The sequence below is a fragment of the Triturus cristatus genome, chromosome 6 (genome assembly GCF_964204655.1).
Source record: "Triturus cristatus chromosome 6, aTriCri1.1, whole genome shotgun sequence".
NCBI classification, from domain to species: domain Eukaryota; kingdom Metazoa; phylum Chordata; class Amphibia; order Caudata; family Salamandridae; genus Triturus; species Triturus cristatus.
This window is the reverse complement of record NC_140589.1, coordinates 1,907,170,147-1,907,192,100: the sequence shown is the minus strand read 5'-3', so window position 1 is coordinate 1,907,192,100 and position 21,954 is coordinate 1,907,170,147. Positions and strand designations below refer to the sequence as shown.

At 48.5% G+C, this 21,954-nt stretch overlaps 1 long non-coding RNA gene across 1 annotated transcript in view; it reads left to right on the top strand.

Moving 5' to 3' along the window:
* Nucleotides 1-21,954, top strand: part of LOC146822409 (uncharacterized) — a 111,247-nt gene that overhangs the window by 24,776 nt on the left and 64,517 nt on the right. The window lies entirely within an intron of this gene.

The following is a 21,954-nucleotide window of genomic DNA, read 5'->3' as shown; positions in this document are numbered from 1 at the left end:
CGTCACTACAGCATACGCAGTCGTCACATCGCCATTCGGCAATTTAAAACACGAGCCATCCACATACAAGGTACCATCGGGATCTGCCAAGGGAGTGTTTTTCAGGTCCACACGACCTTTTGTTTCTTCCTCAGTCCGTAAATAACAATCATGTGGCAGCACATCATCTGATTCCATATTAATCGGCAACAATGTCGCTGGATTCAGTACATTACAACGTTTGATCTGTATATGACTTGCCAAAAGGGTCAGCTCGTACCCAGACAACCTTGCACTCGTCAGATGTTGAGTCTTTGTCCGATTCAAGAGCGTATCAACTGCATGCGGAACCATCACTATGAGCATATTATCCATGACCAGACCTGCGGACTGCCGAATAGACGCCGCCGCTGCCGCTGTCGCCCTCAAGCAACTCGGCAACGCTCTAGCTACCGGGTCTAAGGTCGAGGAAAAATATGCACACGGACGCTGCTTACCACCAAATTGTTGCGTTAAAACACTCAACGCACAACCTTCCCTCTCGTGGACGTATAATGTGAAAGGCTTGCTGTAATCAGGAGTACCTAACACAGGAGCCGAACACAGTGCATCACGTAGTTCAGAAAAACTTTTCTGACATTCCTCCGTCCATGGCAAAGGAGTCGAAACGTCCTTGCACGTGAGAGCTACCAATGGCCTCGCTAACAGTGAAAAGTTCGGGATCCACTGTCTGCAGTATGACGTGATACCTAGAAAGGCACGCACATCTCTCTGAGTTGTTGGCACAGTCATTCGAGCAATTGCTGCAATTCTTTCAGGGGTCAACCTTCTTCCCGCCTTTGACAATAAGTGACCTAGATAGGTTACTTCTTGACAACAATATTGCAGTTTGGAAGGTGACACTTTATGATGTAAGTCACAAAGATGCTGTAACAGTGACACTGTAGCAGCTCTACAAAGCTGTTCAGTGTCAGCAGCTACCAACAGATCATCAACGTACTGAATCAAGGCCGCACCAGCCGGTAACACAAACGCATCAAGTTGACTCTTAAGAGCTTGGCTGTAGATTGATGGACTCTCACAGTAGCCCTGAGGTGCGCGTTTGAACCTGCAGCTGCGACCACCTAATGAGAAACTGAACAAATCTCTGCTTTCCTCAGCAATCGGAATGCTAAAGAACGCATTCTTCAGATCGATTACCGAGAACCATGATGCAGTGGCTAGAATCAGAGTCAGTAAAGCTGTAATGTCTGGCACCACAGGAAACTGCGGAACAACAATTTTATTTACTTCCCGTAAGTCGATAACTAGATGGTACACGGGAGGCTTGGAGGGATCCGTTCGTTTCAGAATAGGCAACACGGGACTATTGCACACATTACCCCGTGTCTCCTCAATAACATCTTTACCGATCAGATCGTAAATGATCGCTAATAGTGCCCGTTCACCATCAAGGGAAATACGATACTGGGGTATGCGCGGCAAGCGCGCACCAACTTTCAATTGAACAACATAAGGTGGTATATCCAGCAGGCCCACATCATTGGGACCTGTCGCCCACAAGGAGACCGGAAGAGAACTCAATTCCGGTGGGAGCTTATCGATCGATAAATACATAGGGGAAATCACGCTCTTACCCAACGTAAGCTCCACGCCCGTAGGAGAACAGTACAAAGTCGCATGTAACCTTTTCAACAAATCCAAGCCCAAAAGATTCTCACCACAACCAGTAGTCAAAATCAAAGGAGCTTCTAGCTCATGAGACCCAATTGTAAGGGGCAAGGGGCTAGAAACTGGATTGCTAACGGGGGCGCCAGAAAATCCAACGGAAACATTCGTTAAGCCAGACAAAGGCGCGCCAGGGAGTTTCGAATGCATGATGGAACTTTTTGCTGCACCAGTGTCCAACAGAAAAGGCTCAACGACGCCCAAAGTGGCTACTGCAACATAAGGCCCTCTCTGATCATTCGGAACTGATACTTCTCCCTTCCTTTGTCTATGGCTGTCCTAGTAGATACCGTCCGTATCAACATCACACTCAACGTAACAGTCATCCACATGATACTGTGCAGACCGACCGGACGATGGTTCGCGCCGATCGAAACAATTTTGCGAGTCCGAAGACGTGGCAAAACGTTCGGCCTGATTCTGGGTAACTCCACGACCTCTACCACGGGAAGCCTGTTGAGGACCACTACGCCCTCCTCGAGCCGACACACCATTGTTCCTATCACGGAGAACCGGACAATCAAACTTCAGATGGCCCTCCCCACGACAATATGCGCATTGATTATATCCCAACACAAAGCGAGGTGCGGGAGAGGCATTTCGCGTCTGCGATCTGGAGAACTGTGATTGTGATCGATTTAGCTGCTGTGTATCACTGAAATTCGAGCGCGGAGGATAGGCTTGCTGCAATAAGACCTTGGTTTTAAGATCCTTCGTTTTCTTATCTGCACGCTCACTTTCCTCCTTTTCTCTATTTTCGTAATATTGGGCCGTAGCCAATATTTGAGCAGTGGTAGAAACAGCCCACGAACTCTCAGAATTCTTCAACTTGTTGCTAAGGTCGGGCAACAAGTTCGATACAAACTTATCGACGAACAGCCGCTGACCACCCTCGGAACCCATGTCCTGACCACTATGATCAACAAACGCTTCCTCAAATCTCGTAAAGAAATCAGAAACGCTTTCATCCCTCTTTTGCTTGCACGCTGATAATTTGTCCCAATTGACGCGCATCGCTGGCATAAGCGTTTTCATAAGAGTAATTATCCTCTGAGGCAAAGCCACAATAAGCTGCTCAGGCTTAGCCCCACCGACCTGCTGGGCGTCTGCCGCCGTAAGGGCAGCCCAGTCACCGCCTAACTCGGCTGCGTGATTCTCGTGACGAATTTTCGCCCAAATCGGCTGAGGCACCACATTGCCAAACAACATGTCGATATCGGCAAGGTTCATAACGGTAGCATCCACCAATTGGGACAGCTCCTTATAATAACCTGCAGGATTTTTACGGGGATCAGGCAAGGATTGCTTCACTTGTAAAACTTCCGATCGTTTCCAAGGGAGGTGTATCCACACTCTCTGGAAACGGCCTGGGACAGCAGGGTTAGCATTAGGATCACCTGGCATCCACACTGGGGGAACTTCCCGCATAGGATATTGACCAGGTCCATTCTGCAGTTTCTTCCTTAAACAACGCACGAGGTTGCACTGTACATTGAAAGGATAACAAGCGTTCTAGAGCCTCTCGAACTTTGTCACCTACGATTACACCCGTGGCGAACCGATGCTGGAGCTCAGAAACCTCAGACGGTACATTATCAGCCACATCATCATCCCACTCCTCCTTCAACGATTTACACAGTTCCTCAAACACGAATCGTTGCGTGGGCACATTAAACTGAGAAAACGTTTCAAACACTATACGTGAAGTGTATTTAACAGGATTACGAATCCATCTACGTGCCATTTTCACCAACGATTCACGTTCCCTACCATCAGGAAGCTGACTGCGCCTTTGAGCGACATCTGAAAGAGTCGAGCCGAGTATCGGCCCAAAAAGCGGAGAATAAAGAGTAGCAACAGCAGTCAGGAGACGACTACGAACAGAAGGAGAAGAGGAAGAAGATGCAGGCGCAGCAACAATAGGGGTGGAAACAGTAGAAGTAGACGCGGCAGCAGGAGTAGCGGGAACGACAGGCTGAGGAGGGACTTGGAAAGGCGCAGTAGGGAGAGAAGCCGGAACAAGAGGATGTACGATCTGTGGCCCAAGGGGATTTGGGAGAGCGGGAGGAACGGCGGGCTGACCAGCAGCCGCCAAAACAGCGGGATGAGGAAGAGGTGGATGCACGGGACCCATAACATCGGGAGCATAGGGAGGTGGTGATTTCAACAGATAAGACAAGAGCGAATCCTCCATCGCTTCTTCTCCCGTCTTATCGATATTAGAAGGTAGCACCGGATAACATTTATCCACTGCCATATGATGAAGCCGAGCACTAACTTCCTGCTCTTTCTCATCTTTGTCTAACTGATACTGTTCTGCATTTCGCATCACCGTAATGACACCTTCTCTTTTATTTTTCTTACTCTGTTTGATTTCTTTCTGCTTGGCCTCTTTCCGCCATAACCGGAAGGAATCAAACATGGCCGGCCTAGCTTTCTTTTTAAACAATTTAGCTTCCAAATTATCTAAAACGGCAGTTTCGAAACTACCATGAGATGGCCAACTAAGGACACCATCATTTTTAGTGTAGCGGACCCAATATTCATTATATACGATAGGACCCACGCCATGACGACTATAGAGCTCGTAAATTGGAGTTACAACCGGAGGTATCGGACATGAATCCTCCAGCCGGGAATCCATGCTGCAACATTTGAAAAACCCAAACAAAGTACTACGGCCAGGCATCGTGCACACTAACCGAGTATACAAACTTCAAGGGCTATCGAATGACGATGTCCTCGCAAAAATGCAAGACCCTCGGTTTTTGGCAATTGCAATCGTCAAAAAAAAACCAACAACTAAGAACCACGAATGCTATGGAACCATGCAGACAACAAAGCAACACTGGGAGCGACCCACAAATACTTAACTGAAAGAGCAATGGCGTCACCAGGAAGGCCCGTTGATCGTCTCGCCGTACAAAGGACTACGCCAGGCGCCAAAACAGGTCGACAGTCAGGGCATCGGTCCGTCGCAGCCGTCAGGAGGCGGGGATCTTCGCGGGAAAAGACGTCGGGCCACTTATTTCGACAACTGGATCGATGAAGCGGGGTGCACCTTCCCTCGGAGATTTCACACGAAGTTCCTCACGATCGTCGGGCTTTGGACCGGTACCGTTGATGTCGCCCCACGTTGGGCGCCAACTGAAGGACTGGGTTATTCTTAAGACCCAGCGGTGCCAGGGAACAACACCTGAAACCTTTGTGGGTTACCTGTTCTGGCGTACTAAACACAGAGACACGGGACACTTCCAGCGACGTCAGAGATCAGCGTTTATTTACTGCAGGGATACAGAGGTCACAAGAAGTACACAACGTGTAGGTTCTCGGAGACTGCTTCAAATTTGTAGAAGTGGATCGGTCCTTTTATACAAGTTTTTGCCATAGCACAGTATGGCGAACAAAGGTTACAACTCAGTTCCCACAATAAACTTCAAAAGGGTCGCGTTCATGTTTCAGGAGGCCGGAACACAATTACAACAGTCTTGCCGGTTCCCAACTGTAAAAACATATCTCCTCTGCAATAAACACATTTCATCCTAACCGTAAACACATTAAGAGGAAGGACGAAAAACAGATGCAAGGAAAGGACAAGGATGCACAACAGGTTAGAAAAGAGTGTTAGGAGCAATAAAGGAAACTTGATAGAGGGGTCAAAGACCTCGTGTCTAATGTATGCATGGCTGAAACAATAGACCAGCGCGACAAGATGAGCCTCGAGCGGGGCCATCTGCCTTAGTCGTGTCATTCCCCTCATCGTAAAAGTCACCTCAAAGAAACACGTGTCCCTCGTGTAAGCTTGGGAGTCCCAGGGTCACGAGGCGGACAAAGTCCGTTCGCTGGCTACCTGAGGGCAAGAAACAAAATGGATGCTGTATCTAAAATGGAACCCGAGGGTTCGGATGAACAAACCCAAAAATAAGACGAACCATACGTGGTTGCATAGCGAAACTGCGTACACCCACTATACTCGTCATTTGCGGTTCGTAGATACCAAACTCATCCATATTCGTCACCACTCAAAAGTGCCGTCCCGTCTCACACGGAACCTCATCACCAAATTACCTATTTTTATACGGGCCAAGAGTGAATTGTAAAGTACCCCGATCAATTGCAGAAAGACTGAGGCCAGTCCTATCCTGGACAATACCTGTCGCATGAAAGGCCATTCGACAGAATCAAAGGCCTTCTCCATATCGAGGTAGACTACGACCGCCTTAGAGTCCTGCTTGGTATGTTGCATAGTCCCAAACACCGTACGGAGATTGTAAATAAGGTTCCTGTCTGCAATGAACCAATACTGGCGCTAGGGTGGCTAGACGGTTAGCAAGTATCTTAGCGAATAATTTAGCGGACGATAAGAGCCCCACTCGTCTAAAGGTTTGCCTGGTTTAGGGATGGTATCAATAACCGCTTCTCTCATCGTCGGAGGCATTGTGCCTGACATGCACATGTCATCGAAAAGCTCTGAGAGGTGCGGGAGCAATAATTCCGTGAAGGCTTTGTAGAAACCGACCGTTAGACCATCCTCTCCTGGAGTGCTGGCAGCCTTCATGCCAGTTAAGGCCAATAATATCTCATCCTTTTCTATGGGTCTCATGAGAAACTCCCGGTGAGTGTTGGCAAATGGCAATTTAATATGTTCAAGATAATCAAGGATTTCATCCTCCCTTGCGGAAGACCTGTATGCTTGAATCTCTCAGCATTATCAATACACTTCATTATTTCTACAGTGCACTGACCAGTATTCACCGGTGTGTCACAACTGGATCAGGACTCCTCTCCCTGGGTTGTGGCATCGACAGCCCCAGTACCAGTTACAAGCACCAGGCTTGGGCAGCTGCACCAGGACTTCACTCCATGGGTTGGGGCATCGACAGCCCCAGTACCAGTTACAAGCACCAGGCTCGGGCAGCTGCACCAGGACTTCACTCCATGGGTCGGGGCATACCCAGCCCCAATGCTAAGTACCAGGATGCTAAGTACCAGGACTCCTCTCCCTGGGTGGGGGCATGGACTGGGCAGCTGCACCAGGGCACCTCTCCCTGGGAGTGACCAGTGGGCTGAAGGAGGAGAAGAAGTGACCCGTGGGCTGAAAGAGGAGAAGTGACCCGTGAGCTGAAAGAGGAGAAGTGACCCGTGAGCTGAAAGAGGAGAAGAAGTGACCCGTGGGCTGAAAGAGGAGAAGAAGTGACCAGTGGGCTGAAAGAGGAGAAGTAGTGTCCCATGGGCTGAAAGTGGAGAAGTGACCCATGGGCTGAAAGAGGAGAATAAGTGACCTGTGCGCTGAAAGAGGAGAAGAAGTGACTTTTTGGCTGAAAAAGGAGAATTAGTGACTCATGGGGTGAAAGAGGAGAAGAAGTGAGCTGAGCAGTGATAGATGAGTAGAAGTGACCCGTGTGCTGAAAGAGGAGAAGTGGCCTGTAGACTGAAAGAGGAGAAGTGACCCGTGGGCTGTAAGAGGAGAAGTGACCCATGGTCTGAAAGAGGAGAAGTGACCTGTGAGCTGAAAGAGGAGAAGTGACCCATGCACTGAAAGAGGAGAAGAAGTGACCCGTGGGCTGAAGTAGGAGAAGATGTGACCCGTGGGCTGAAGTAGGAAAAGATGTGACCCGTGGGCTGAAAGAGGAGAAGATGTGACCCGTGGGCTGAAGTAGGAGAAGATGTGACCCGTGGGCTGAAAAAGGAGAAGATGTGACCCTTGGGCTGAAAGAGGAGAAGAAGTGACCTGTGGGCTGAAAGAGGAGATGAAGTGACAGTTTGGCTGAAAAAGGAGAATTAGTGACTCATGGGGTGAAAGAGGAGAAGAAGTGAGCCGAGCGGTGATAGAGGAGAAGATGTGACCTGTGGGCTGAAAGAGGAGAAGTGACCTGTGGGCTGAAAGAGGCGAAGAAGTGTCCCGTGAGCTGAAAGAGGAGAAGTGACCTGTGGCTGAAAGAGGAAAAGAAGTGACTTTTTGGCTGAAAAGTAGAATTAGTGACTCATGGGCTAAAAGAGGAAAAGAAGTGAGCTGAGCAGTGATAGAGGAGAAGATGTGACCTGTGGGCTGAAGGAGGAGAAGTTACCCGTGGGCTGAAAGAGGAGAAGTGACCCGTGGGCTGAAAGACAAGTGAACTGTAGACTGAAAGAGGAGAAGTAGTGTCCCGTGGGATGAAAGAGGAGAAGAAGTGACCCGTGGGCTAAAAGAGGAGAAGAAGTGACTTTTTGGCTGAAAAGGGAGAAATAGTGACTCTTGGGCTGAAAGAGGAGAAGTGAGCCAAGCAGTGATAGAGAAGATGTGACATGTGGGCTGAAAGAGGAGAAGAAGTGACCCGTGGGCTGAAAGAGGAAAAGAAGTGGCTCCTCTATACTGTGAGATGAGAGAAGTGAGAGAGGCAGTTGAGGAATAAACAAGCCTTGTCTCCAGGGTCCCTGCTCCTGACAAATGTAAATATCTGCAATTGGTTAATTAGCTAATCTAAAAACTGCCAGGGAGCCAGAGCAGGCTTTGATTGATAAAATAGGTAGTTTGTCCTTCTAATAGAAATCTATAAAAAAGGTTTACACTAAGTTAAGTTAGCGTCTTTCTAAAACATATCTTTTGAAAGCACTGTCAACATTTAAACAATCTTTTTGCACATTTTTCCACAGCTTATTGATACTGAGTGCGAACTTATACTGTAATATATTTACAATACTTTCCATCGCGAGCTTGAATCTCTCAGCATTATAAACACACTTCACTATTTCTACAGTGCCCTGACCAGTATTCACCGGTGTGTGTCACAGGTCTATGTCATTACATTTCTGCTTCTGTTACAAATGTTTTACCATTTGTTTGCTGGTCTGTTTGCATGTTTCTTGTTCTTCTACTCTGGGATTGCAATAGGTTTGTAATCCCATTTGCTAGCAGTGGGTTTAAGTCCCATCTGCTCATTTTACAGCGTCTGTTCTACGTCTTAAGTTGTGTTGCTACGCTCAAGGCTAGGTTTCAGTCCTTTTACATCTCTTTACACTCAGGGCGACTATGCATAGGTTATTGTCCCTTTGCATCTTATGTGCTTTACTGTCACTAGAGAGATGTTTTGGGTTCCTACCCATTGGTTAGGGTTCCCACCCGCATCTAGTATAAGTCACAGTCTAGTTTACTCCACACAGGGTGTACGTTATGGGCCTTAGTCCCATCTGCTTATTTATGCATGAATCAATCTGTTTGTATTTGTTAACCATTTATATTCCTAGGTTTCAGTCATGGATTCCTACCCATATAATCTGGTTAATGTTAAAATGCCAACGCCTGTGTCTGCCAACGCCTGCGTCTTGTGCTGTAATCCTGCCATTATTTACTTTTATACACTGTCTGGCGAAGGAGTGTGTTTGCTCATGTCAGTCGAGGTGTCTCTAAACTGTTGTACAATACTGCCTACCTGTTCTTCTTTTAACAACTAGATTTCATTTTATGCAGAGGCATGGACATTTATTTTGTGGCTGCCTCATATCAAGCATTCCTGGCATTGTTTTTTTTTTGCCTGCTTGATTTTGTGTTCCTTGTCGAGTGAAGTGCTCGTCTACACTGAGAAGCCTGCTGGGTACTGTGTATTCAACAGAGTGTTGCGTGTTCAATTTTTACAAGGGAAAAACATTTTTAATAATGTTTTAAGTAATTGATTTTCAGTGAGGCTACATGTCAGTTCAACTGCTGCCTTTTGAAAACTTCTTGTGCCTCTCTACCACGCGCGCACTATCTCGCACTCAGCCTTACCGAGCTTCTTTTGCCTCCGTGGTGTCTCCTATGACGTGCACACACTCAAGTTCTCTACTGCGCAATGTTTTGTTTTAGCCCACGTTCTTTCTGCAAGCCATCCAGCACGCAGTGGGATACGTGCCGCCATCTTGCTATTGGCACATTCCGCGTTTTGGATGTTCCATGTCACAGTCCTGCTGTCTGCCAACCACGTATTTTCACGGCGCAAATCAAGTATCTTCACGGCAACAACCAAGTTCTGTTTTTCCGTTTTTTTTCCTGCTTCAGTGCTGCTGTTCTTCAACCACGTTTGTGGGGCTTCTTTAAAGTTGATTGACAGTTTATATTTTGCACGAGCTTTGCTGTTTAGAGTTACATCGTCCATCAGCTTGTGGTTTCTTATTGTACCGCCATATTTCAGTGATCTTCAACGTGTCAATCAGCCAATGGATCGTTAGTTGACGTCGTCCTTCATGTAAAGTACTTACTTGCTTATCTATTCTGGATCCTTTTCCTCTCAAGTTGCTGTTGGGTCCAGTTTTGTCTGCCTTGTTCCAATCTTGGTGACAAGCACACCAGTGACTATTATGTTATAGTTAACTTATGGTGTGTTTTTCTAGCTTTCAAATGTTTTACATGTACATTGGCACCATATTCTCTCACATAGTCACATGTTTGTTGGCAGCAAAGTTGTCTCCTATACTTGCAGTTTTTAGTGTTCGTATTCAAATCCGTGACTGTCCGGTTACACCCAGCGACAACTGAAGTGATCGCATTAACCAACTGAGCTTTCCCACCAGAAAAATGCATTTACCGCAGATGAATTTAAGTAGTATTTAGTTTTCATTTAGATGTGTGCATTAAATATTATGTGCACTTACCTGTAGGTGAAATGGCAACAAAATACCTAGAGAATCTTCTGTTCTTTTCAGCCCTGTCTTAGACCCCGCCCCCACATTTGCTGACCCCACCCCCACTGTACGCAGGGTCACAGTTCCCATACATTTCTTTATGCACCATGACCCCAGGGGGCATCGGAACCCCCAGTGCTAGGTCTCAGCACCAGGACACCTGTACCTGGGTAGGGAGGGATGGAGTCATTGAAAGTCCTATGCCTGGTGCCATCACCAGGCCAGGGGCGCTGCATCATAACAGCAGTCGACATTTATAGAAATATGGAGCGGGCCAGAAAGTAGACCCCCCCCCCCCCCCGAGGAGGGGTAGGGATGAGTCGTTCGTTCAGAAAGCTAAAGTTTCTTTGGTTTTATTCCACTCAGTAAATCTCCGGGTGGGGTTGAGGGGGTAATGCCTTCAGTATCTTTCCTAGCTTTACCCCCAACCCTCTCATATGACAACTCACCTGCAGCAGATCACATGGCGCGCTTCACCTCACACAGTACGCTTCACCTCACACAGCTCTTCAGCTTATTGCCAGCCAGGGCATTTATGGCTGCACCTTCTAGCACTACCAGTGACATCAAAAGTGCTTCATCCAGTGGGCGTGGTCTGCTCCTCTCACTTTGTGCTCCCTGCCGCATTAAGTGTTCGCCGCTGAAGGGCACGACCTTCTCTGTTCTTGGTCCCATCTGCCGTGACCACGAACAGCACACAACTATGTGCAGGGAGGCATAGTGACAGAAGACGGTGTCCACGGCCCTCTGACCTACACACAACTATGTGCAGTGAGGCGTATAAACAGAAGACGGTGTCCTCGGCACTCTGACCGACACACAACTATGTGCATTGAGGTGTAGGTGGCCTCCACTCACGATCTCTCCATCCTAAGCTCTACTCTCTACTCCATTCAAAACTGGATCATCATATAACACAAAATTAATAACCCCACATGGGCATCCAACAACATCCACTTTCTTGACACCACATCCACTTGAATCCAGGGTGTTAGAGAATAAATCTCGTATTTAAGTTTTTTTTATACGCTTATTTATCAAGAATTTTTCATTTGATCTCAATCTCTTCATCTGCAGTACATTTAACATTGCCAATACATATATACCAATAAATTAAATTGAAAAGAAACATAACAACTTAGACATAACAACATAGACCTATATACAGAAAAAAAAAAAAGAATTCTTTGGGGATAAATCGTAACAACTAAGGACTAAAGATAATTCATCAGGTACGAACCAAAATATCATGAAATTCGTGAGAATGTACAGTGTCCAAAAATTTTTTTTCAACTCACTACACCTAATATATTCCCCTTTTGAGGATGAAAGTAAGTTTTTCAGATCCCTTCTCTTTGAAAAAAACGAATACTTCTTTTCCAGTCCATTTTTTTTCTGTTGAGTATCCACAAATGGTATACTTTAATTGTAAGTAGTGAAGGGTCTCAGATTTCTTGCCCAGGATTAATGCCAACGCGTTTCGACCTCTGTACTGACTGGGGACACTACTCTTTTATAGCGAGGTCATCATCAGGGTGTAATATTAAATCGATGTTCATGCGATTCCCTAGTGCAGCTACTGGTGGAGGTGGTACTCAGAATAAGGGTGTAGTAGGGTTGATCCTGGGTTCTGAAGTGGACTCTGGCCTAGTCAGAGTACCCACTCAGGCATTGCTGATTTGTGATGGAGACATTGATATGTCCTTCCTAGTGAGCCCCAGTAATCTGGACAAATATAAACAGCAGGCTGTAATAAATGGCAAACAGGCTTTGGCATATAGGGACACAGGTGCTAGTGTCACCATGGTGGCAGAGGATCTTGTGGACCCTGGGCAGATCATCCTGGGTGAAAGGTACTAGGTTACCAATGCAAGCAATGTCAGGCCCAACCATAGTCTGGCAGTTGTGAATTTCTCCTGGGGAGGGGTAACTGGCCTCAAGAAGGTAGTAGTCAGTGCAGACCTCCCTTTCGAATGTCTATTGGGCAATGATCTAGAGACTTCAGCCTGGTCTGAAGTAGAGTTATGAGCTTATGCTGAGGTATTGGGCACCCCTGCAGAGGTATTTGCTGTGACCAGGTCACAGGCCAAAATGCATCAAACTGAACCATCTCGGGATCCTGAAAGTATGGACCAGGTGCTACCCAAGAGGAGGAGCAGTAGGGTTAAGGCAGTGCCTTCCCCTCAGTCTCAGATCACAGATTCCCCTCCTGAGGGAGGAGAAGCAGATCCTGAAGAAGGAACTGCCCCAGAGGAACTTGAGCCTGATCAAGTTGAGTTCTTGGGGGTAGGGGGACCTTCTAGGGAAGATCTGAGTAAGGAGCAACAGTGCTTCCCCTCTCTTGAACACCTCAGACAGCAGGCTGCTGCTGAGGGTGCTGGGAGTGCTAGTGGGTCCCATAAAGTTTATTGGGATGAGGCACTCCTATATTATGAGGCTAGAGATCCAACCTCTGGAGCCACCAGGAGGCTGGTAATACCTCAGAAGTTTAGGGGGTTTCTCTTGACCCTAGCACATGATATCCCTTTAGCAGGACACTTGGGCCAAAACAAGACCTGGGATAGGCTTGTTCCACATTTCCATTGGCCACATATGTCAGAGGACACCAAGGAGTTTTGTCGCTCCTGTGTCACTTGCCAAGCCAGTGGCAAGTCAGGTGGCACAACAAAGACCCCCTGAAACTACTACCTGTGGTGGGGGGGTACCCTTTGAAAGGGTAGGGATTGACATTGTTGGACCCCTTGACCCTCCAACAGCATCTGGGCACAGATTTATCCTGGTGGTAGTGGATCATGCCACCAGGTACCCAGAAGCAATTCCCCTGAGGACCACCACGGCCCCTGTGGTGGCAAGAGCCCTCATTTGAGTTTTCTCCAGAGTGAGTTTCCCAAAGGAGGTCATATCTGACAGAGATACCAACTTTGTCAGGATATCTAATAGCAATGTGGAAGGAGTGTGGTGTAACTTATAAATTCACTACTCCCTATCACCCACAATGCAATGGGTTAGTTGAACGTTTCAACAAAACCCTAAAGGGAATGATAAAGGCCTCCCAGAAAAGCTTAGGCGAAAATGGGACCTTTTACTTCCCTGCCTTTTGTTTGCTTACAGAGAAATTCCACAGAAGGGGGTTGGTTACAGCCCATTTGAACTTCTGTTGGGGCATCCTGTATGAGGTCCATTATGTTTGGTGAAGGAGGCCTGGGAGTTACCTCTCATACCTCCCAAACAGGATGTGATGGACTATGCACTTGGTCCCCGCTCCAGGATGGCCGAATACATGAAGAAGGCAACTAAAAATGTGGAGGCCAGCCAAGAACTACAAAAAACTTGGCATGACCAAAAGGCTGTGCTGACTGTGTACCAGCCAGGACAGAAAGTATGGGTGTTGGAGCCTGTGGCCCCAGCAGCCCTCCAGGACAAATGGAGTGGCCCCCATACAATTGTTGAGCAAAAGGGAGAAGTCACCTACCAGGTGAATCTTGGTGCTCCATGTCAACAGATTGAAATCCTATGTTGACAGGGCTGACATGGGCTTGCTCATGGCAACTGATAAGGAACAGGCGGAGGAGAGTGAACCTCTCCCTGACCTGCTTTCACAGAACCCTGATGATGCGTCAGTGGATGGTGTTGCTTTGGCAAGCAGCCTCACTGACCATCAACAAACTGAGTGCAGACAAGTTCTGCAGCAGTATAGATATATGTTTAGCCTGACCCCTAGTCAGACTTCCTGGTGAACCCATGAGGTGGACACTGGAGACAGTCTGCCTGTCAAGAGTAAAATCTACAGGCAACCTGACCATGTCAGGGACTGTATCAGGACTGAAGTCCAGAAAATGTTGGAACTAGGTGTGATTGAGCCTTCAGATAGCCCTTGGGCTAGTCCAGTAGTCCTAGTATCCAAACCTCATACCCAGGGTGGTAAGAAAGAAATGAGGTTTTGTGTAGACTACAGAGGCCTCAATGCAGTCACCAGGACTGATGCCAATCCAATTCCAAGGGCAGATGAACTGATTGATACTTTGGCCTCAGCCAAGTATCTGAGTACATTTGACCTAACAGCTGGTTACTGGCAAATCAGGTTAGCTGAGGATGCCAAGGCCACAACAACATTTTCGACCCCTGGTGGGCACTACCACTTTGTGGTGATGCCCTTTGGACTGAAAAATGCACCTGCCACTTTTCAGAGGTTGGTGAACAAAGTTCTGGCAGGGATGGAAACTTATTGCTCAGCTTATCTAGATGATATTGCTGTCTTTAGTTCCTCCTGGCAGGATCACCTGGTCCACCTCAGAAATTTTTTGAAGGCCCTGCAAAAAGCAGGCCTCACTATCAAGGCCACTAAGTGCCAGATAGGGCAGAGTCCGGTTGTGTACCTGGGCCACCTTGTAGGTGGAGGCCAGGTTCAACCTTTACAGAGCAAAATCCAAACCATCATGGAATGGGCTGCTCCAACCACCCAGACACAGGTGAGAGCCTTTTTAGGTCTGACTGGGTACTATAGGATGTTTGTTAAGGGATATGGATCTATAGTGACCCCCCTAAACGATCTTACCTCAAAGAAAATGCCAAAAAGTTTCAGTGGACAGCTAGCTGTCAGAAGGCATTTGAAGACCTAAAGCAGGCCATGTGCACTTCCCCCATCTTACAGAGTCCAGACTGTAGGAGAGTAGGGTCTGCAATCCTATGATCACCCAGATTTTTTGCTTTTGCTTCATTGGTTTACGACTTTCTCCGGCTGTGGGCCTGCCAATCAGACCCACAGCCTAGCTGTTCTCTCTCGAAATTAACACACATGTACGTTAGGTGCATCCACTAATTGGAACTGGGCCGCCTTGTCAGTCCCTGTCTCAGCATACCACAGGTATCCAGGGCATCGGTGTACCCAGGGCCTACCAGGGGCTGAAGCATGTATTATGCCACCCCTGGAATGGCCGCCCAAATCTGACACAACTGGCTGCACGACAGCTGGGGCCACGTGGTGTAATCACCCGTTGCTGTAGGTGTAGTATTCCTACACCTAAACCCTAAAATGGACACATGGATTCCTATCAGTCACTCCTATAGCAGGCCTTATCAATCCTGAAGGCAGAGTGCAGGGAATCATGTGGGACGGTGCTCTGGCGCGAGCTGAGCCCGTCGACGGCTTGCGGAACCAAGTCCTAATAGCCGTTCCATGGTGACGCGGGCCAACTACTTTTAATGCATTATAATCCTTGCGGTTATTTGCTAACTTTGGCATCGCATCACCTATACATGTCGAGTAAGGTGTCATACGAATGGGAATACGAACCCCTCGCCAGTCCTGGTGCCGGGGTTAGCATTCCCCCCTTTTAGAGGGACACGACATGGAAGTAACCTTGAACCCCGGTTAAAGTTGACTCAAGCCTCAGCATCACAAAATGGATGCTGCCACCAGACACAAGTCTGACCTCCTGCTGCTGGGGGACCTTCCAGCAAGGGGAGCTTGGACAAAGGGTTTCCTGTCGAGGGCGGTGTTAGCACCGTCCCAGACAGGGTTTGTGTATCCCAGGTAGGCAGGGCTGAAAGGAAGGTGATTGCAAGTGGCACCCCGGTGCTCACTGTGCATAGCCCGGCTCAAACCAGTTTCGGGGGCACACCAGCCCCTGAGCTGGCGCGAAGCCGGACAAAGGATAGGGGTGTAACCACCCCCCTCCTGGCTCCACCCATAGGTAGAACCTAGTCACGGGCCAGCCCCTTTTCTTAGAATAAAGGTAGGAGCGAGTCCCCTTCCCAAATTGGATAATCAGATAATCGGATAACTCCGAATCACGAGCTACTTTCCACGAAAGGAACTCTTGACTATTTCTGAAGACTCTCCCTTGTGGCTAAGGAGTAGCCACCCTGCACCAGCAGGCACCATCTAAGCGCTTGCGGTTTGCTGTAAGTCTCTCCTACGGATCAAGACTGCCCAGCTCGACGAGACCCGAGTCCCTGCCATCTCTGACCTTTTACCTACCTCATCAGCCCAGCTGAGAGTCGTAGGTGTGACGAGACCTGCGGGACCGGCTATCTTCAGAACCTGCACGACGCTTAGCTAGCACGCCCACCGAGGGACCCTCGAGTGATTGCACCTAGGGTTTGAGAAGCCCTAACCCTGAGCAGCTCCAGCTTCGAAGTCTGCCTCCCCAGCATCCCCGAGATCTGCGTGGGGGCCCTTCCGCTCCTTGTTGTTCACTGCGTTGTTCGACCACTTGCCGACCGGCGTGCGGCCCTCTTCACGACGCACCACGATTGTTTCATCACTGGTCTGGTTGCTCCAGACTGGCTCTTGCTCCCCTTCAACAGAGGAGTACCACGGACCCTCCTGGTCCACTCCCGACGCCATCTTGACTCCCCCGCTTGGGTTGCCACTGCCAAGATCCGCTGCCCCTGCCTGGGCCCAGCATCATCGACAGCAGACACCTTCGTGGGACAGCTCGCCCTCCCTCCTGGTCGCCGCCGCGCCTCCTGGTCCGAGGAACAGCCGAGTCCGACGTCACCCACTCACCTGGTCGAGGTGACTTCAGCCGGTACCCTCCTGGTACCCACACGATCGCTGGCTAGCGGTTGAGAACTGAGTCCCCTCTGCTTTCAGGTTTCCTTCATCACCGATCCAGGCTTGGATCGCTCCGAACATCGTCACTGGTCGCCTGCCAGCAACTTCTTCTTTCAGGCTCCTGAGACTACACGAGGACTCCCGACATCTTGCCGAACTTCACGCAGCCGCAGCCTCCGGGCTAGGTAACTCGAGCATCTCGGTGCTCCATCGCAGGTTCGCTCTACAAGTGTCCAGTTCCTTTTTCGTTTAGTCCCACTGATCGGATCACTCCGGAATCAGTACCTCCAGACTCTAACCATTCGCATTTCACTGTTAGTGTAGATGGTTTCTCGTGCCCCTCGGGCATTTGTGTAAATTGTGCAACTGAAGTATTTTCCTAAGAGTTTTGTAGTGTGCTTAGCTCCCTGACTCATAAAGAGCCAGGGTAGTCTTGTTATAAATAAATATCCTTTTATTTTCATAACAACCTGTGTGGTGTCCTTTCACTTGGTGTTCAAGGGGTATATGTGATGGTAAACAGCTGGCTTAACACGCCCTCTAGAGTTTAGCCTAAAGACTGCTCGTATCCACGCTACTAGGATAGCTGGTCTAAAAGGTTGACTTACAACCAATCATCAATAAGGGTCGTTTGGAATGATACACAGTGATCACTAGAATAGTGAGCACTACATATCAGGCCAACTTCTCACACAGACTACACCAAAAAGTTGATTGGCCAAACAGATGCTTTTGAGCTGGGTGTGGGAGCTGTGCTGCCTCAACTGAATGATGAAGGTCAAGACCAGCCAGTAGCTTTTATAAGCAGAAGGCTGACCCCTAGAGAGAAACGTTGGTCAGCTAAAGAGATGGAGTCCTTTGCTGTGGGCCCTGAAGAAGCTGAGGCCATACTTGTTTGGCACTCACTTCATAGTTCAGACTGACCACAAGCCCCTCATATGGCCCAAACAGATGAAAGGTGAAAACCCAAAACTTTTAAGGTGGTCCATTTCCCTACGGGGGATGGACTATACAGTGGAACATAGACCTGGGACCCAACATGCCAATGAAGATGGACTCTCAAGGTATTTCCACTTAGAACATGAAGACTCAACTAGTCAAGGTTAGTTTAGTGTCCCCGCGTTTGGGGGGGAGGGTGTGTAGGAGAGCAGGATCTGCACTTATGTTGCCCCCAATTTTTTTCTGATGTTTACATTGGTTTCTGGCTATAGTCAGGCTGGGTCCCTGCTGATCAGGGCCCAAGCCTCTCTGTTCTCTCTAAACAACTTGGAGTGCATATTAGGTGCACTAGTGATTGGATACTTTGGTACCTTATGAGCCCCTAGTATATGGTACCTTAGGTACCAAGGGCATAGGTACTTCACAGGCCTACCAGGGGTTGAAGCATGTATTATGCCACCCCTGGGAAGCAGAGTAAATCTGACACCACAGGCCTGCTACTGCAGCATGGGTGAGGTAGTGTTAACACTCCTCACTGAGATATAGGTTCCCTATATCTCTCCTTTCAAACACACATATAAACCTATCAGTCACCCCTAAGGCTAGCCCTATCAATCCTGAGGGCAGGGTGCTTGGTTTCCATGTGAGGAGGTGCCTCTGACTGAGCAGGGCCCCTCTGCAGCCCACAGAGTCTATTCTCTGTGGCTGTTTGTGGATGCGGTTAAACTATATACTCTTAAGTGCATTATAACCTCGCGGTAAATGCTAACTCTGGGATGGCTGCATCAAAACATGTCATGTTTGGTGTTAAACATCTTGGAATCATACTCCCACACCAGTAACTGGTGTGGGAGTATGATCCCACCCTTCTAGAGGGGACGACATGTACCCACTGTGGAAACACGGTAGAAATCTGAAAGAGCCCTGGCATCACAAAATGGATGCCACCAGCACAGACACTGGGCTGTCCTCCTGCTGCTGATCAAAACTCGCAGTGGAGGAGGCCCAACAATAGGCATCCTGTCACAGGGAGGTGTAACCACCTTCCAGACAGGATTTCGTGTATTGGGGCTGGGTGGGTGCACTCCTAGAGTGCTTTGAAGTCCTGCACTGGGGGAGCAGTAGGCTCCTCTGTACAGATGCCAGCTCAAACCGGTTCAAGGGCTACCTGCCCCTGCTCTGGCATGAAACTGGACAAAGGGAAGTGGGCGTAGCAATCCACTCCCCTGACCCTCCCATAGGAGGGGTCATAGAGCTAGTCCCTCCCTTCCTTGTAGTATAAGTTAGGGAACCTTTCCGTTGCAAACTAGATATCCCTGGACAACGCTCTGAAGAAGAATCCTGGACCTTCGATGTTCCACTACCTGTGGAAGACTGAAGAATCTCCCTTGGAGTCAAGGAGTGACTCCCCTGCTTGGCAGGCACCAAAACTTTGACTCAATGGTCGCAAACTTTCCCGTTCCAGACAGAGTCTGAAGTCCCTGCAGCCCCAGAAGTGGATTTCCTGACTTCTCCACGGCCATTGTGAGTCCATAGCGAAGCTGAGGCAAGTGGACCCCACGAGTGACGAGGAACAGCAATACCCAGGTACCGTGCACTATTGTCAAGTGCAATCCCTTCACGACATTCTACGAACTTGTGCATTGGACCACGTGTGATCCAAGCCTCCAGCAGGATTTCCACCAAAGATCAGAGGTCTACCTCATCCCGAGTGACCGTGGGCTCCTGTGAAGTGAATCCTCCTGAGGCGTCTTTGAGATCCCTTGCCAGTTAGCTTGTGGGTCCCCTGAAGACTTTCCTACAGAACCAAAGGGCTCCCCTGGTTGCTCCAGGTCTGCCCTGACTTACCCTCACTGGGTGAGTCCCTCAGACCTTGCTGGTCTGCACCGCTGACTTTTTACACTTTCCACAAGACTTGCTGTTACCAAGGCTTGTTGGCTCCAACCTGGTCGCTGACACCGCAGTAAGCTGCAGAGTTTGTGTTACACACAGAATGCAGCACCTGGTTGTCGTTGACACCTCCTGGACCTCGTGGCTGAAGACTCAAGACACCCGTGATCACCTGAAATCACCCGACTACTGTGGGCATGCAGCTTCCTGGCCCTGGGTCACTGGCAAGTGACTTTGAACACTGTCCCCTCTGCTTTCAGGTCTTCTTTCTTCTGAATCCAGCCTTGGATTCCACCGGACACTTCTTCTGTCTTCACAAGCATCAAGTCTTCTTTGGCTCCCATTGAAAACGACGCTGCGACCCGACACCAAAAGACACCTATGCACCCGGCTTCCCTGGGTGAGGTAACTCCAGCACTACAGTGCTCCTGTGTGTGTTGGCTCTAGAGCTACTTACCCTGTAAGTGACTTGCTTGTAGACTCTCCCGAAGTATCCTAAAACTTTAAAATTCCAACCGCGACTTGCTCCTTTGAAGTCTATTGGGATCCACGGCTGTGCTCTCACACTGCACTCGTCTCCCGTGGGTCGTTTACTTACCTGCTTTCACTGCAGTAGTGAAGCCCCAGCGATTCTACAGGTCCTAGGCCTTGTCATTCTGCAAGTCGACTTTCCTAACCCTCTTTTTTAGTATATGGTCTGGTACGCCCCTATGGCCCCAGCCATATATATATATATATATATATATATATATATATATATATATATATATATATATATATATATATATATATATATTACACCAGGAATCACCTCCTCCAACGCGCACCATCAAAGCGCAGAGACGAACACGGACCCAAAGTAAGTGCTGGAAGTCTTTATTTACGGACAAGAACTTTACACAGCCGCCATATATTTATTTTTTTTGCAGAGTTTTATATAGCGCGAACTTGACCCGAATCCAATCAGGTATCAGAGCGCTTTACATAGCCCCAGTTACGTTACATGAGGACACACATTCATTTTTTTTTGTTAGGCACAGGGAGATTAAGTGATTTGCCCAGAATCACAGGATGTTCAACGTCATTGCCGAGTCTCGAACCCAGTTCCCCCAGGTCCGAGGTCGAGTGCCCTAGCCGTTAGGCCAACTCCTCTGTGCCTAACTTATTGTGAAATGTTGATATTTGAATGTGTTCTTGACTTCTAATCTCATAAAGAGATTAGTAGAGTGTGTCTAGAAATAAATACATATATATTTGATATATATACCTGTGTGGTGTGCTTTCATTTGGTAATTCAAGAGATTATAAGGTAAAACAAGCTGCTTTACATTCCTCAGAGACTTAGCCTGAAGGCTGCTCTCCACAGCTACCACTAGGATAGCTTTCTTTAAAAGGTTGTCTTAAACCTATCTACCATAAGAGTCGAATTGGACTGGTGCAAGGTGTCCACTTTAACTAGTGAACAGCATATACCAGGCAAACTTCTCACAGCACCCGGCTAGAGGGGTGACTGAGGGATGCCAGGGCAGTGTGTTTGTGGGCATGGCACACAGAGATGTGTGCCATGTCGACTCTTTCTTTGGTTCTGCACCAAGACACACACACACACACACTTCCTTTGCAGGCTGTGTCAGGGTACAGCACCTCTAAGGGTGGCACAATAAGTGCTGCAGCCCTGGGTACCTAGGTGTTAGACCTGGCACCTTGGCGTGAGTCTCCCTCCCTCTTTTTGTCGCTGTGCCTCATGTGTTTTATGGTGTTGGCTGCTCAGCGCGCTGTGCCACTGCCAACCAGTGTTGCGGTGCGAGTGCTCCCTATGTAAATTGTATATGTTGGTTGGATTCCATGATTGGATTGTTTGGTTTACTGTCAGACCCCAGTAAGGTGCGCCAGGAGCGCCAGGGCATGTGAATACAAACACCGCTGGTGGGCTTGCAGCGTTGGTTGTGCCACCCACAGAAGCGGCCGGTAAAATATGTCTAGGGTCTGCCATCGCAGAACCTGCGTGCAGTCTGGTACTGACATGCTGACTGGCAAGTGCCCACACTTGCCGGTCCCTAAACCTTCCCTTAACTTCATGTTAGTCACCCCTCTGGTAGGCCCACGGGCAGGGTGCGTTGCAAGCATAAGGTAGGACAAGCCTGGATGCGTGGCATTTCCTAGTAGTGAATGACCGCCATCTTGTTGTTCACTACTGTAAGGCTACCCTGTTCTCATAGGAC